This window comes from Nesoenas mayeri (assembly GCF_963082525.1).
Source record: "Nesoenas mayeri genome assembly, chromosome: 5".
Classification (NCBI taxonomy): Eukaryota; Metazoa; Chordata; class Aves; order Columbiformes; family Columbidae; genus Nesoenas; species Nesoenas mayeri.
The window spans coordinates 32,033,768-32,047,958 of NC_137548.1; positions in this window are offsets into that span (position 1 = coordinate 32,033,768).

Below are 14,191 nucleotides of genomic sequence, written 5' to 3' on the forward strand. Positions count from 1 at the left end.
GAAACCTTTATCATCCTAATGCTTTCTATTAGTTGGAGCTGCTACTGGCCAGCTGTGTCACTTAACAGATTCTCATGTAGCAATTTCTTCACATGTGATAGCTTGTGATTAGGCTTTAGGTGTAATTATGTGTGTAAAATGTGATCAACAACTTCTAGGCCTTGTGTCCTGTCAATAACTACTTATTCCCCCCTGTAATCAATAACCAGAGGACTCCACTCTAATTCATGCACAACCCAGTGCCTGGAGATGCTGTCGCAAATTGTGAAGCACTACATCAGGTTTCCCTTTGGTCTTTTACTCACCAGCTAGTTTATTGATTCATTGCTAGACAATTGCTCTAAAGAATTAAACATTCATATATCTCATCCCTAAATATGAGGCATGGGTAAGGAGAAGTGATCATGCAGTATACTTTCCAATATATTGAAGAAAATTTTTCCTCAATGCCTTCTTTGTAGATATGTTCCTTGCCTTGTTTAAATAATAAGAATAAACAGTAATTCTGTTCTAAAACAAGATAGATCTTTAATTTCATTATCACCTGCTGACAGATCTATAGTCTGTCATTAATACACAGTTCAATTTTCATAATGAAAGGAAAGATTAAGTTTTTAATAACAGCAACTAATTCATACAGGTCTTTTTAGAAATAGATGTCAAAACATTTTTTATTCCACTATGAAGTGGAGCACAGAGAGACAAGGTGACTAGGTTAGTGTCATGCAACTATAGTGTCCAGTACTATATTATGCAACATGCTTTCCTCTGCCAAGCACAAAAGAAAGAGAAATCCAACTACTTCTACTTCTTGATGAATAATTTTCTCTAGAAATTCAAGTACTGATTCTCTTCTTAACTTCTTATTCAAAAATGAAAGCAAATTCTTCCCTCGTAGGTCATAGATGTGCATATAACAAAATGCTTTTTAAAAAGGCAGTACCCAGATTTCAATAATTGATTCCAAGTATAATCTTACTTTGTTTACATGCACAAATCTCACTTCTAACCTATGTAATCAGGCAACAAATAAACAATCATTTTCCTCTGATATCTCAAATCAGTATCAATATTCAATGCCTACAGAAAGATTCTTTCTCAAGCGCATCTATGTTCAGAAACCAAAGCAGAATATAAACTTTCTTTCATTCATCTTCTTCTTCAAGCATTTTCTGCACAGAACCAAATACATTTCTCTAAAATAAAGCCTTTATTTGTGTTTGCAGAAGAAGTGCATTTGAAGTATGTGCAATAATACCATGTGTGAATTCTCACCATAATATACAATCAGCACTAGCTCCATACATAAAACTAGCTTTCCATTGTCTCTACAAAAGAAATTCTCTAAGGAAGGGTAGAGTGATGAAAAATTCAGGATATCAATCTTTACTTCTAGTTCTAATTGCAGTTGATTAATCAACGTGTTTAATACAACAACAAATACTCTAGGGAAAATTGTAATGAAGCTGTACAACAACCTGGAGTTTCATTGCTAAAGCTCTGATACATTTGTTCAAGCGTTTTGTAAGGAACTGTGATGAGTCAGATGATCTCCACAAACAGAACTGTTAGAAAAGTTGAAAACCGTGTATTTAATCCATTTTACTGTAGGGGGTTAACCTTGGCTAAAGGTCAAACTCACACTTAGCTGCTTGCTCACTCCCCCTACGCAACAGGAGAGGGAGAGAAAACAGAATCATAGAATAATTTTGATTGGAAAAGACCTCTAAGATCATCAGGTCCAACCATTAACCTAGCACTGACAAGTTCACCACTAAGCCATGCCCCCAAGCACCACATCTACATGTCTTTTAAGTATTTCCAGGGATGGTGACTCAAACACTTCACTGGGCAGCCTATTCCAACACCTGACAACCCCTTGGGTGAATAAATTTTTCCAAATACCCAATCTAAACCTCCTCTTGCCCAGCTTGAGGTCAGTTCCTCCCATCCTATCACTTCTTACTTGGGAGAAGAGACCAAACCCACCTCTCTACAACCTTCTTTCAGGTAGTTGTAGGGAGCAACAAGGTCTTCTCTCAGCCTCCTTTTCTCCAGACTTAACCCCAGTTTTCTCAGCCGCTCCTCATAAGACCTGTGCTCCAGACCTTTCACCAGCTTCATTGCCTTCCTCTGAACTTGCTCCAGCAGCTCAATGCCTTTTTTTGTAGTGAGGGGCCCAAAACCAAGCACAGTATTTGAGGTGCAGCCTCACCAATGCCGAGTACAGGGGGATGATCACTTCCCTGGTTCTGCCAACCAGACTATTTGTGATGCAAGCTAGGATGCTGTCAGTCTTTTTGGCCACATGGGCACACTGCTGGCTCATATTCAGTCAGCCATTGATGAACATCCCCAGGCCCTTTTCCACTGGGCAGCTCTAGCCTGTAGTGTTGCACAGGGTTGTTGTGACCCAAGTGCGGGATCCTGCATATGATCTTGTTCAACCTTATACAGTTGGCCTGAGCCCATCCATCCAGCCAGTCCAGATCCCTCTGTAGAGCGTTCCCACCCTCCAGCAGATAAACACTCCTACGCAACTTGGTGTCATCTGCACTCAATCCCCTCGTCCATATAATTGATGAAGATACTGAACAGAACTACCTTCAATACTGAGCCCTGGAGAACACCACTTGTGACCAGCCACCAACTGGATTTAACTCTGTTCACCATAACTTTTAGAGCCCAGCTATCCAGACAGTTTTTTTACCCAGTAAAGACTATGGTCATCCAGGCCATGAGCAAGCAGTTTCTCCAGGAGAATTCTGTGGGAAATGGTGTCAAAATCCTTACTCAAGTCCAGGTAAACAACAACCACAGCCTTTCCCTCATCGAGTAGGCAGGTCAGCTTGTCATAGAAGGATGTCAGTTTAGTCAGGCAGGACTTGCCTTTCATAGCCTGGCCCAGTCTCTTGGTTGTTGTGTATGTGCTGCATGATGGCACTAAAGACGATCTGCTATGTAACTTTCACCAGCACCAAGGTCAGACTGACAGGCCTGTAATTTTCTAGGTCTTCCTTCTGGCCTTTCTTGTAGATGGGTGTCACATTTGCCAACTTCCAGTCAACTGGGACCTCCCTAGCTAGCCAGGACTGTTGATAAATAATTGAAAGTGGCTTGTTGAGTAACCCCACCAGCTCCATCATTACCCTTGGGTGGATCCCATTGGCCCCATAGACTTGTATGTGCCTAGGTGGTGTAGCAGTTTGCTGACCATTTCCCCTTGGATTATGTGGGCTTTATTCTGTTCCTTATCCCTGTCTTTCAGCTCAGGTATCTGGCTACTTAGAGAACAACTGGTTTTACTTTTAAAAACTAAGGTAAAGAAGATGTTAAGTACCTGAGTCTTTTCCTCACCCTTCATCACTATGTTTCCCTCCACATCCAGTAAAGGATGGAGATTCTCCTTAGTCCTCTTTTTGTTGCTAGTGTATTTATAGAAACATTTTTGTTCTCTTTTATAGTAGTAGCCAGATTCAGCTCTAGTTGGCCTTTGGCCCTTCTAATTTTCGCCCTGCATAATGGCACAACATCCCTGTAGTCCTTGTAAGCTGCCTACCCCTTCTTCCAAAGGTCATGAGCTCTCTTTTTTTTCCTGAGTTTAAGCCAAAGCTCTCTGTTCAGCCAGGCTGGTCTTCTTCCCCAATGGCTCATCTTTCAGCACACGAGGACAGCCTGTTCCTATGCCTTCTTGAAGAGCAACCAGCCTTCCTGGACTCCTTTATTCTTCATGACTGCCTCCCAAGAGACCCTGTCAACCAGTCTCCTAAACAGGCCAAAGTCTGCCCTTCAGAAGTCCAAGGCAGTAGTTCTGCTAAACCCCTTCTTACTTCTCCAAGAATAGAAAACTCAATCTTTTTACGATCACTATGCCCAGGATGGACTTCAACCATCACATCACCCACACATCCTTCTTTGTTTGTGAGCAACAGGTCCAGCAGGCACCTTTCCTAGTTGGCTCACAGAACAGCTGTGTCAGGAAGTTGTCTTCCATATACTCCAGGAGCCTCCTAGACTGCTAGGATAGGATAAGAAAGATTGTGATCTGAGATAAAAACAGGGATATCACTTAACAATGACTGACTTGGCCAAAATTAATTAATTTCCCATTAAAACAGATAGTAGTGAGAAATAGGTAGTGAGAAATAATGACAAAAATTAAAACAACACCTTGCTGCCATTTTCCCGTGCTCAACTTTACTCCTTCACTCTGAATATGAGCTGTGGAAAACAGAAAGCAACTCAGTTCACAGAAAGAATCCTTCTTCTGTAATGCTAATAACTCATCTTATGTTTATAAACTCATCTTATGTTTATAAATATATAAAGGGTGAGTGCCACGAGGATGGAGCCAGGCTCTTCTCGGTGGCAAACAATGATAGGACAAGGGGTAATGGGATCAAGCTGGAACACAAGAGGTTCCACTTAAATTTGAGAAAAAACTTGTTCTCAGTAAGGGTGACAGAGTACTGGAACAGGCTGCTCAGGGAGGTTGTGGAGTCTCCTTCTCTGGAGACGTTCAAGACCCACCTGGATATGTTCCTATGCGACCTCACCTAGGCGTTCCTGCTCCAGCAGGGGGATTGGACTAGATGATCTTTTGAGGTCCCTTCCAATCCCAAACATACTGTGATACTGTGATCTTGTGATTATTCCATATGTTCTGGTAATTTGTTCTCTATCACATGACCTTCATCTTAGGGATGCTTTTATTTGTCCCCATTCCAGGGTGGTATTATTCCAGACTTGATCAAACTTTAAGGAGCTTCATAAATTAAACTGGACTTCCAAATTCAGGTGCAAAGCTGTACCAGCAGTAAACAGACACTGCAGTGCTGTAAATAGAGTTACTGAGAAGGCAGAACTGTTAAGCTACAGACCAGATGGTATCTGATATTCTGTATTTATTGTGTTGTTTGCCAGCAATTTTTATAGTGTTTTTCCAGATGTAATAGTAGCAATATGTTAGTAAAGTTACAGGATTTTTTCTTACTTTGATACCTATATTATCTAGTAGAATTTGGTTGGCTTTTTTTAACTCTCTAGCACTTAGCATCTAGGTTACCTCGGAACCTCAGGTTTCTTATTCTCATTACTTCACTGAAAAACTTGAGAGCATGACCCCATAAAAGCTAAACAGAAGAAGGAACAAAGATGGAATCCCATCTGGAACACAAATTGATTTGTAAGCCAACTTAGTAGCTTTAGAAAGCTTTGGGATTGGCAATGCTAGATTCAAATTTCCACAGTACAGCTGTTGTTTTATTTTTTTTTTGGCTTGTTTTTTTGCGGACGGAGTTATGACTTTGCCTGAACTAAGATGTGTTACACAGAATAAAACATTTCTGAAGCTTAAATTCAAGCCATTCAAGATTTTAAGTGAAATAAGGGTACTGACAGAGCAGAAATTGAGAAGGGTGCATGCCTGAAAAGATGAGTAAGAGATGTATGTCCAGAATTTATTCTCTGAGGAGGTTCAGCAGATAATGTTGGACAGAAAAGAAGGACTTTTTCAAATAAGAGAATAAAAGCCCTAGAAGTAAGAAGAAATTGGTTGCTATTGCAAAATAGGACCAATGATGGGTCATGTATTTTTCCCTTCTTTCAACCTCCTCAGCTATAAGCAGGTTACTTAGCCTGGTCAGCTAATGAACCCAGGCATCCCATTGATCATGATATTTACTTACCTTTTATATATCAGTTCAGAATTCAGTGTTGTGAGTAATAAGCTATAGTGAAACTTCTTTGACAGTTATGTATCAAATGAAAATGAAAGTTTGCTTTCTAGTAGCTCCTACTGGATTGTTGAGCAGGCAACAATCTTCTGGCAGTTGCAGAAGCTCGAAGAATCTATCATGAAGCCAATTTGTACTCTGTGTAGCTGCCAAATACAGGTCACTTTTTCTGTCTAGGAACAAATAGTTTGTCTTTTGCTTTTCCTCTCTTTGTTCATAACATTTTCTGTAGGAGATTCTTCTTTCTAACAGTGCCAACTCCAATAGCGAAATATGATTCCTACAGCCAAATGCACAATCTATAAAATTATTTAACTGAAACCTTCATTTTTTTCTTCTGCTACTGAGGTGCTTCTTTAAGTCTGGTTTTACTATTAGAAGAATGGTTGAGGCTCTTTAGGAGTTTTAAAAGAGTATTTCAAACAAAAGCTTAGCTTCAGTTTTCTGTTCTTGAGAATTCATACAGGACATACTATTCTGCTTTTTATAGAGCTTGTATTTTAAGAGCGTGTTTTAACAGAAATGAAACTATTTTCAAGATACTTCAAAATATGAAACTGTGCTTCTGTACTACTGGAATCTCCTTTCGGTATCTTTCATGCTCAGGCTAAAATCAAAATATCTTCTAACTGAACTAAGCTCAAGGCCTCCCACATAGGACAATGGCCATGCACATATTAAGAGGAAAACACATTCAAAGATGCAACATAGTCCTTTAAGAAGAGTGGGGTGGTTCTCCCTGTGCAGGTTGTTCTCTGATAATATATGAAGGTAAGAGAGAGAATGGTATCTGTTCTTTCTGGCAGTAGAGCACCACATTTTAACGTGCTTACATTTCAAGTCTATAATTCCTAAGACTGAGTCTGCTGTTCTTTGCTCTTTTCCATTAACATCTATACAAGGACAGCTGCAGTTTGCCCCCTTAGGAGTCAGAGAATCATAGAATGATTTTAGATGGAAAAGACCTTTAAGATCATCAAGTCCAACCACTAACGTAGCACTGACAAGCCCACCACTAAACCATGTCCCGAAGCACCACATCTACATGTCTTTAAAACACCTCCAGGGATGGTGATTCAGCCACTTCCCTGGGCAGCCTGTTCCAGTGCTTGACAAGCCTTTCAGTGAATAAATTCTTCCTTATATCCAATCTAAACCTCCCCTGGCACAACTTGAGACCATTTACTCTCATTCTATCACTTGTTACTTGGGAAAAGAGACTGAAACCCACCTCTTTACAAACTCCTTTGAGGTAATTCTGGAGATTAACTAGCCTCTGGTTTTAGAGACAGCCATATCAGCTGCAATATAGATTTTACTGATTTGAAGCTTAAATAGATAGAGAAAAAAAGTGCTTGGGCATGTATGAGCTAAAGCAAAGAAGGGGTAATCTTCAAGGTAGGATGTAGGCAATTTGGTGCTTGCACTTAAAGAAAAAACAAAACAAAACAAAACAAACAAACAACAACAACAAAGAAACACACACACAAAAAAAACCCAAAATAACAACAAACAAAAAAAAACCCACAAACAGAAACAAGTATCTAAGGCTTGCAAACAAAATTTCCAATCTATCACAGGAATTGTCTTTCTTACTGTGGAAAATGAAAGCCCTGATAATTTTCTATTAATCACATTTTAATAGAAGTAATAATGATAACTTCATGAAATTGTCTCTGATTCATGCATATTTTAGTTCTTCCAGGGCTTATAAATGTTAATATTTGTTATGAGCAATGGCTAGATGTTGGAATGGGCACTGACACACTGATATCAGAACAAGTGACCTGTTCATCCAGATGTTTCCTTGCCAGCCATGAAATCACCCATCCACCCTGTTTGCCTGGCTGCTGTCATTTGACCATTTCTCACACTGAATCACAGAATAATTTAAGCTAAAAGGCACGTCCATTAGCCTTTATCCCAAGCCCCTGCTCAGAGCAGGTCTAATTTTACCAGGGTTCCCCACACCAACTCCAGTCAGTTCCTGAACACCTTGAGGACTCAGGAGTCCACGAATTCTGTGGTGAGCCTTTTCCTCTCAGTAAAAAAGTCGCTTTATATCTAGCTGTAGTTTTCCATGTTCCAGTCTGTGCCTGTTCCCTCTCACCTCATTTCTGTGCACCTCCAAGAAGAGTGACTACGTCTTCTCTCCATCCTCCCATCAGGTTTTAATAGGCAGCAGTGAGGTCTCCCTGGGTGTTTTCTCTTCTCCAGGCTGAAAGAACCCAGTTCTTTCCTTTCCTCCTAGGAGATCCCATCCTCCAGCCCTGCAGGATCCAGCCTTCATGATACATCTTCTCAGCTGTGTCTGCCCTGCCCACCGCTTGATCAGATGAAAAGGTGGTTGAATGCATAGGAAAGAGAGTAAATTGGATGTATGGCCCTTTGCCAATTCATCCTGCTCTTGCAAAAAAAAAAAAAAGGTTTTGAAATTTTACACCAAACCTGGCATTTCTTTTTGAGTGAGAATAATAAAAACCTGTTCCCTTGGCAGCTACACAAAAGTAAGTGAAATTACAGGATTCCCTGAACTGACACAAATTGTTTTCTGATTAAGAAAAAAGGTGGGGCCAGAATGGAAAAACTATCCATAATATTAAGCTTCACTAGATTCTAAACATTTGTCCAAGCATTTTGCAAAACACAAATAAACTTGGATTAATCTTACAGGGATGAATTGCAACTAGAGAAAATAAGGCTTGAATTTAAAGTAGAAAAAATATGAGTGAAAAAGATTTTAGAATGAGTTTTGTATTACAATTAAAGAAGAACATTTCTTTGTATACAAGGAAGGAAGATTAGTTAGAAAATTATATTTAAAATTGCACAAGCTACATTTAAATTTATAATGCCTCTTAGAACTAAAGTATAAATATTTATGAATTAATGCTATTAATATCTATAGTAAATCAGATTTTTATTTCAATATTTCTGAAGTAAAACTATTTTTTTGATAGTAGAATCCAAAATATTAAATAAATAATATACATTTATAATAAATGTCTAACATTAGAGTTTGTAAAGAGTTGTTTCATTTGCTTTTTATCTTTTACTATCACCTATGCTAACAAGGTGTGAGCTGAAAAATGTTATTTTTCATATGACAAAGGTGTTCAACTGATGAACTGAGCCCTTAAATTATATGGAATGTTAGAATTATTTTTTTTGTCTGAACAAATCAATTTTAATCCCCTAAGGGGGTTGGGACATTCAATAAAACCAAAGTACCTTCAGAACCTGATTTAGTCTATAAGTCTATTGTTGCCTTTCACAAGTGTTAATTGCCATGGGACCCAAGAAAGGAATGGCACTTATATTGAAACTAATGCCAAATAATTTCTTAAAGTGTCCTTTTTATGAATTATTTTTGTCTGTGTAATAAGCTATATACTATGGAAGAAATCTTCAGGGAACTAATAGCAAGCATCAGCAATTTACAACTGATTAGTTGCTAGATTAACCTGCTTAATGGTTATTCCAAGTTAGTTAATAATGTGTTAATCCTTGCTTATGGAAGAGAATATTGAAGTATGTGTAACTGGAAGTTGTTCATATCCACTGATACAGGGAGCTGACACAACAAGAGAAGATTAAATGCAATTTGTTTAAGAGTCTTGCTGGTTCACATACCTTCTGTATACAAAATAGACTGAGAAAATAGACTTAAAAATTAAACTCTACATACAACATTTTGTGAGTTTTTTTAAAAATAAAAGTAAATTGCATACAGGCTTGTCTGCATACACAGACACACATTTTCCCCAGAAGAAAGAGAAAAATAAACAAAAATAGATAGGGAAAAAAATCTCCCACTGATAGAAAAAAAATGGGTTCACTTTTTTTTTTTTTCTATTTTACCTGGAGCTTTGTTTATTTATTTTTCCCATTTTTCTAAAGTGGAAAATCTTCGTTTCCTATATAAATAATTTTTAAAAGGAATTTTTATCTTTGGCAACTTGAAGTAGAAAAAGCTTCCATTTTACAGCCCAACATAGGAATCTTGGCAGATCATGAAAAAGAATGAAGAGTCAGTATGGTGGTTCAGAAGGTGGCATTGTTCCCCCTGGTGAGTTTAAATGCTAGTGCAGTGTTCAGGGATAGAGCAGCACAGCTGTCATTTAATGAAGTTATATTAATTCCTTCCACATCCTTTAATTCATATGACAATAACACGGATAAATAAAATGTATGTTAATGCTTTTTTTATTATTTACCAATATGAGTGAAGTAATAACCTATTACAATTCCAGTTATGTCTCTTACCTGCTTCTCTGTGCTTTATAAGATGTAAAACCACTTCTGCCCACAAATATACACCAAACACAGTAAAGATAGTATCCTCTACTTACCTCTTATTTCACATCTGTAAACTCTTTTTCTATTGTTTTTTCTAATAAATAAAGGAATATTTATGGTTTTCAGTAGTTTTCAGAAAGGAAAAATAATCCACTTTTTAGCTGTAATACCTTAACTGAAAAACTGTAAAATAACAGATGTCAGTGCAGATTGAATTTATTTCTCCAATATGCTTTTAAATGAATGAATGTGAAACTGTTAATACTTGTTATATCTCAGAAAATTGGTTATATTTACATAATCTTAATGTCTGTTTTTAGTGTTGTAACTGCAGTCACGTATGTGGGAGGTAACTGATGTTTGGCAGTTTCCCAAAAGAGCCTAGCTGCTATCAGCTTGTCATTTAGGATGACAGCCATCTTTTCTTTCCTATTTATTTTGTGATTTCATAAATCATACATATATATATTTTTTTTTCACAGTTAAATACTGAATACAGTAATTCTACTCACAGCAGAACTCAATAGTCAGATGAATGTTCCCACAATGCTATAAGGACAAATGAAGAAGGGTATATTTTTCCTGGAAGACAGACATTCTGGTCTCATAAAGCAGTCTTGCATTGTTGTTAAAGCTGTATAGAGGCCTTTGCTTCTTGATATAGATAAAGCAATACATGCTGGTTCGTTAGCATCTTGAGAATGTAGTAAAATGAGATCCACTAATAAACCAATTTGCAGAGGTTTACGGTCAGGAAAAATAACATTGTAGAGAGTGAGGTTCTATTACTCTGAAACTACATCTTTGAATGCCATGGCATCAAATATACTTACTTTAATGTCAAGGACATTTTTTTTTTCACTTCGATGTTATAGTATCAATACAGTTAATGAAAGAATGAGCTGGACTGCAGCTTTCCTTCTACATCATCCAAATTGTCAGCTTAGTTTCGTCTGCACTATCCTCATTAGAAAAAGGAGCAGAGGGAATGAACAGCTTACTTTTTTCAGATTCCAGATGGAACTGGTAAATCTGACAGGTGGGGAAGAGAAATGAGTGGGAAAGAAAAATTTTCATACTTCTGAAATGACAAAAATCTGCCTATAAACTCTTGAGAAAATTATATTGGAAAAAACAGGGTTGTATATTATACCTTTCCCGAGTATAAGAACATTTGATTGGTTAATAATTTAAAAATACTTATAACTAATGCCCAGATAACCTACAATTGGAAATATTAATATATCAGATGAATACCAGCTGAAATCCTTGTCCATGAATAGATTACTTTGCATAAAGACTTGCACTATCAGATGTTTCATTTGCACCTCATTTTCCTGTATTGTCCATAAATGAAATGTTTCTCTGCTATAGAAATATGAATCTTACAGATACAGCTTATTGCTTGTTGTTAAATTTTGAACATCTGATGTGTTTTCAGGAATCAAACAACTGTAAAAATGCCATACAGAATGCACTTTTTACTTTGTTTCACTTAAAAATTTAAGATTTCACACAACTTTTAATATGCTCAGTTGCTTTTTGAGCTTGCAGGCATGAGGCTGTGATTTTTCAGATATTGGTATTACACTGCACAGGTGTCTAAATAGGTAGCCATCTAGCTTCAGGTCAAGAGTTATCTGCTTACTTGCTTCACATCTGACTGCACCACTTATCCTGAAGTGAACCAGACTTAAATAAATAGAGCAGTTAGCTTGTATAAATCACACTTCCCATTTTGCACATTTGCAGATAATTGAGGCAATGGAAAGGAACCCAGGTTGAAAGCTTAAAAGCCAAGCTTTACGTGACAAGCCACTCGATCTTTGTATTTCCCAAATGTAAAATGTATTTGAAAAGCAAAAGGTAAGGAAAGAGCAGAGGGGGGAGGGTAGGGGGAAATGTGATAATGAAATATATAGGACTGTAAACCAAATTTCCATTTATAGCTTTTAAGTATGTAGACATATCTGATTGTTCTCTGCAAATCCAAGCTAAGCAGCTATGCAACACTACTGGCAGGAGCTGATAGAGATGAGGCATGTGGAAGCATATGGAAGTCTGTGGAGCAGTTGTGGAGATCTGAACTAAAATTTTGCTACCTGGCTGGCTAACATTGTAGGAAGATGAATTAGATTGCACACGTGGCTCCTTCCAGTCCTATTTGGGAAGAGTTGAAATTAAATCCCTGACCATGCTTAAGTATTTTTATTCCTTTGAATATGCCTAGATTAAATTTTAATTTAATTTATTTTTTTAGGTAGTCTGTTGTGTTCCTGTCTCTGAATTTGCCTGTATATTTCTGCAGACTTGCATACACACACTATAATATATATAGCATATATAGATCTATGTACTATATGCACAAATATATATATTTCCAGACTATAGTGTGTCATGATACAGTCTTTAGCTGGCTTGTAAGCTCCTCCAGAGCACAGGTAGGTAAAATAAATAGCTGTATGTTACTGTGCTGAGCTCTCCAGTACTTTATGACATTTGAAGATTCACAGCAGAAGTAACTCACAGAAATTCTTTCACATCACTTACGATCCAGACCCTGACCTTCATCAGAGGTGGCACACAAAAATATTTTAATTTGATTGAAAGGAAATGGAATATGATTATCTTGAAACTAGGCAAGTTAATCCTGCACAATAATATATGCCTTTATTTCAAGATATTAAGAAAGAAGACTTTCTGTTACTCTGCCAATTTTGTATTACAGTATTAAAATTGAATTTAAAAAACCCTAATTTTCTTTTCAAATTATTCATAATTTTTTCCAGTTTTTCATACCATTTGTATTAAATAATTTACTAGTTGTATGTTGTTCGTTTTGGTTTGTTTTGGTTTGTTTGGGGTTTTTTTGTTGTTTTTTTTTTTTTTACTGTGAGGTTTCTTATTGTGTTTTTTCACCTGACTTTTCAGCAGGAGCTGAAAATTGAAATATAAGGAATGTTACACAGGATCAGTGCAAAGGTCTGTCTAATGGCTGACAGCATGTGCATAAAGGAAGAGTACGAGAACCAGGGCATTTATATGATTCTTCTCCTTCTGGATTTTGGCAAATCATTTAAGCTGGAGGTTTAAAAGCAGAATTTTGTGTTTAATAACTATCAATGGAACTATCTTCAAAATTATCTTCACATATTTTCTTTAAATAAATTAAAAAGATTTGTGTTTATTTTTTACTTCTAGTGCTTTACCCTTAAGCCTTTATATTAGAGACTGAATCAAGATGACTGTATTTTTCCCTGAAAGAACAGCTCCACAAGCCGTGAATCCATCAAACAATGTCAAAGCACCTAGAAAAACTGATACATAAAAAGCTATTTCTATAGTCCAAAATGGGGTCTTGGCAGGGCTCCAAAATCCAGATATAAATTCCTTCTGACCACAGAAGGCCTGTGCCTGGGTCACCGAAAAGCAAGTGCTTTCAAGGAATATGAGACTCATGATTTTGTTCTCAACAGCGTGTAAACTGCTGAAGGCTGCGTGCCCACAGCCTGCATTCAGAAAGAACTCCAGCTCCTTTGCATTCACAGATGAATATCAAACTCCTAGATACCCTCTGGGGAAAAAAACGTGTATGCTGGGAAAATAAAGGTCCTGCCTCTGCTGCAGGAAAAGTATTACACTGATGCTTTTAGAAACTGTGGAAGGATATTTGTGACCTATTATGCTGTGTTGTACACCATAAATTCTTCAGTCTTTTGTTACAAGCTGTTATTTTTACTTTAGTCGGATTTAGAAAGCAAAATACCTTTTAAGCTAGTGTTTCACACCTTACTCTCTGCAAAGTATGCAAAAGAAAAAAAATTGTTTACTGATTGACTGAAAGAATTCTAATGTACCTTCCTATTTTGTGTCTTTATGCCTTAATCTAAACTCTTTGGGAAACTGCCATACTATTTATTCTCACAGAAGCTCTAGGCAGAGATTTATTAGAAACTTGCTTCTGTATTCTTCAGATTTATATACGACTGAAATTCAAAGTGCCCTTACCATTTATAGAAATTGTAGCCTAGATAGCCAGGATAAAGCATTTTTCACAAACTTAAGCTGCAATCAAATGCTGTTGCATTTGTATCCAGTGTGTATCAGAGGTAGGTAGTAAGAACTACTCGAGTTTCATTAATTTTGTTTCTAACAAA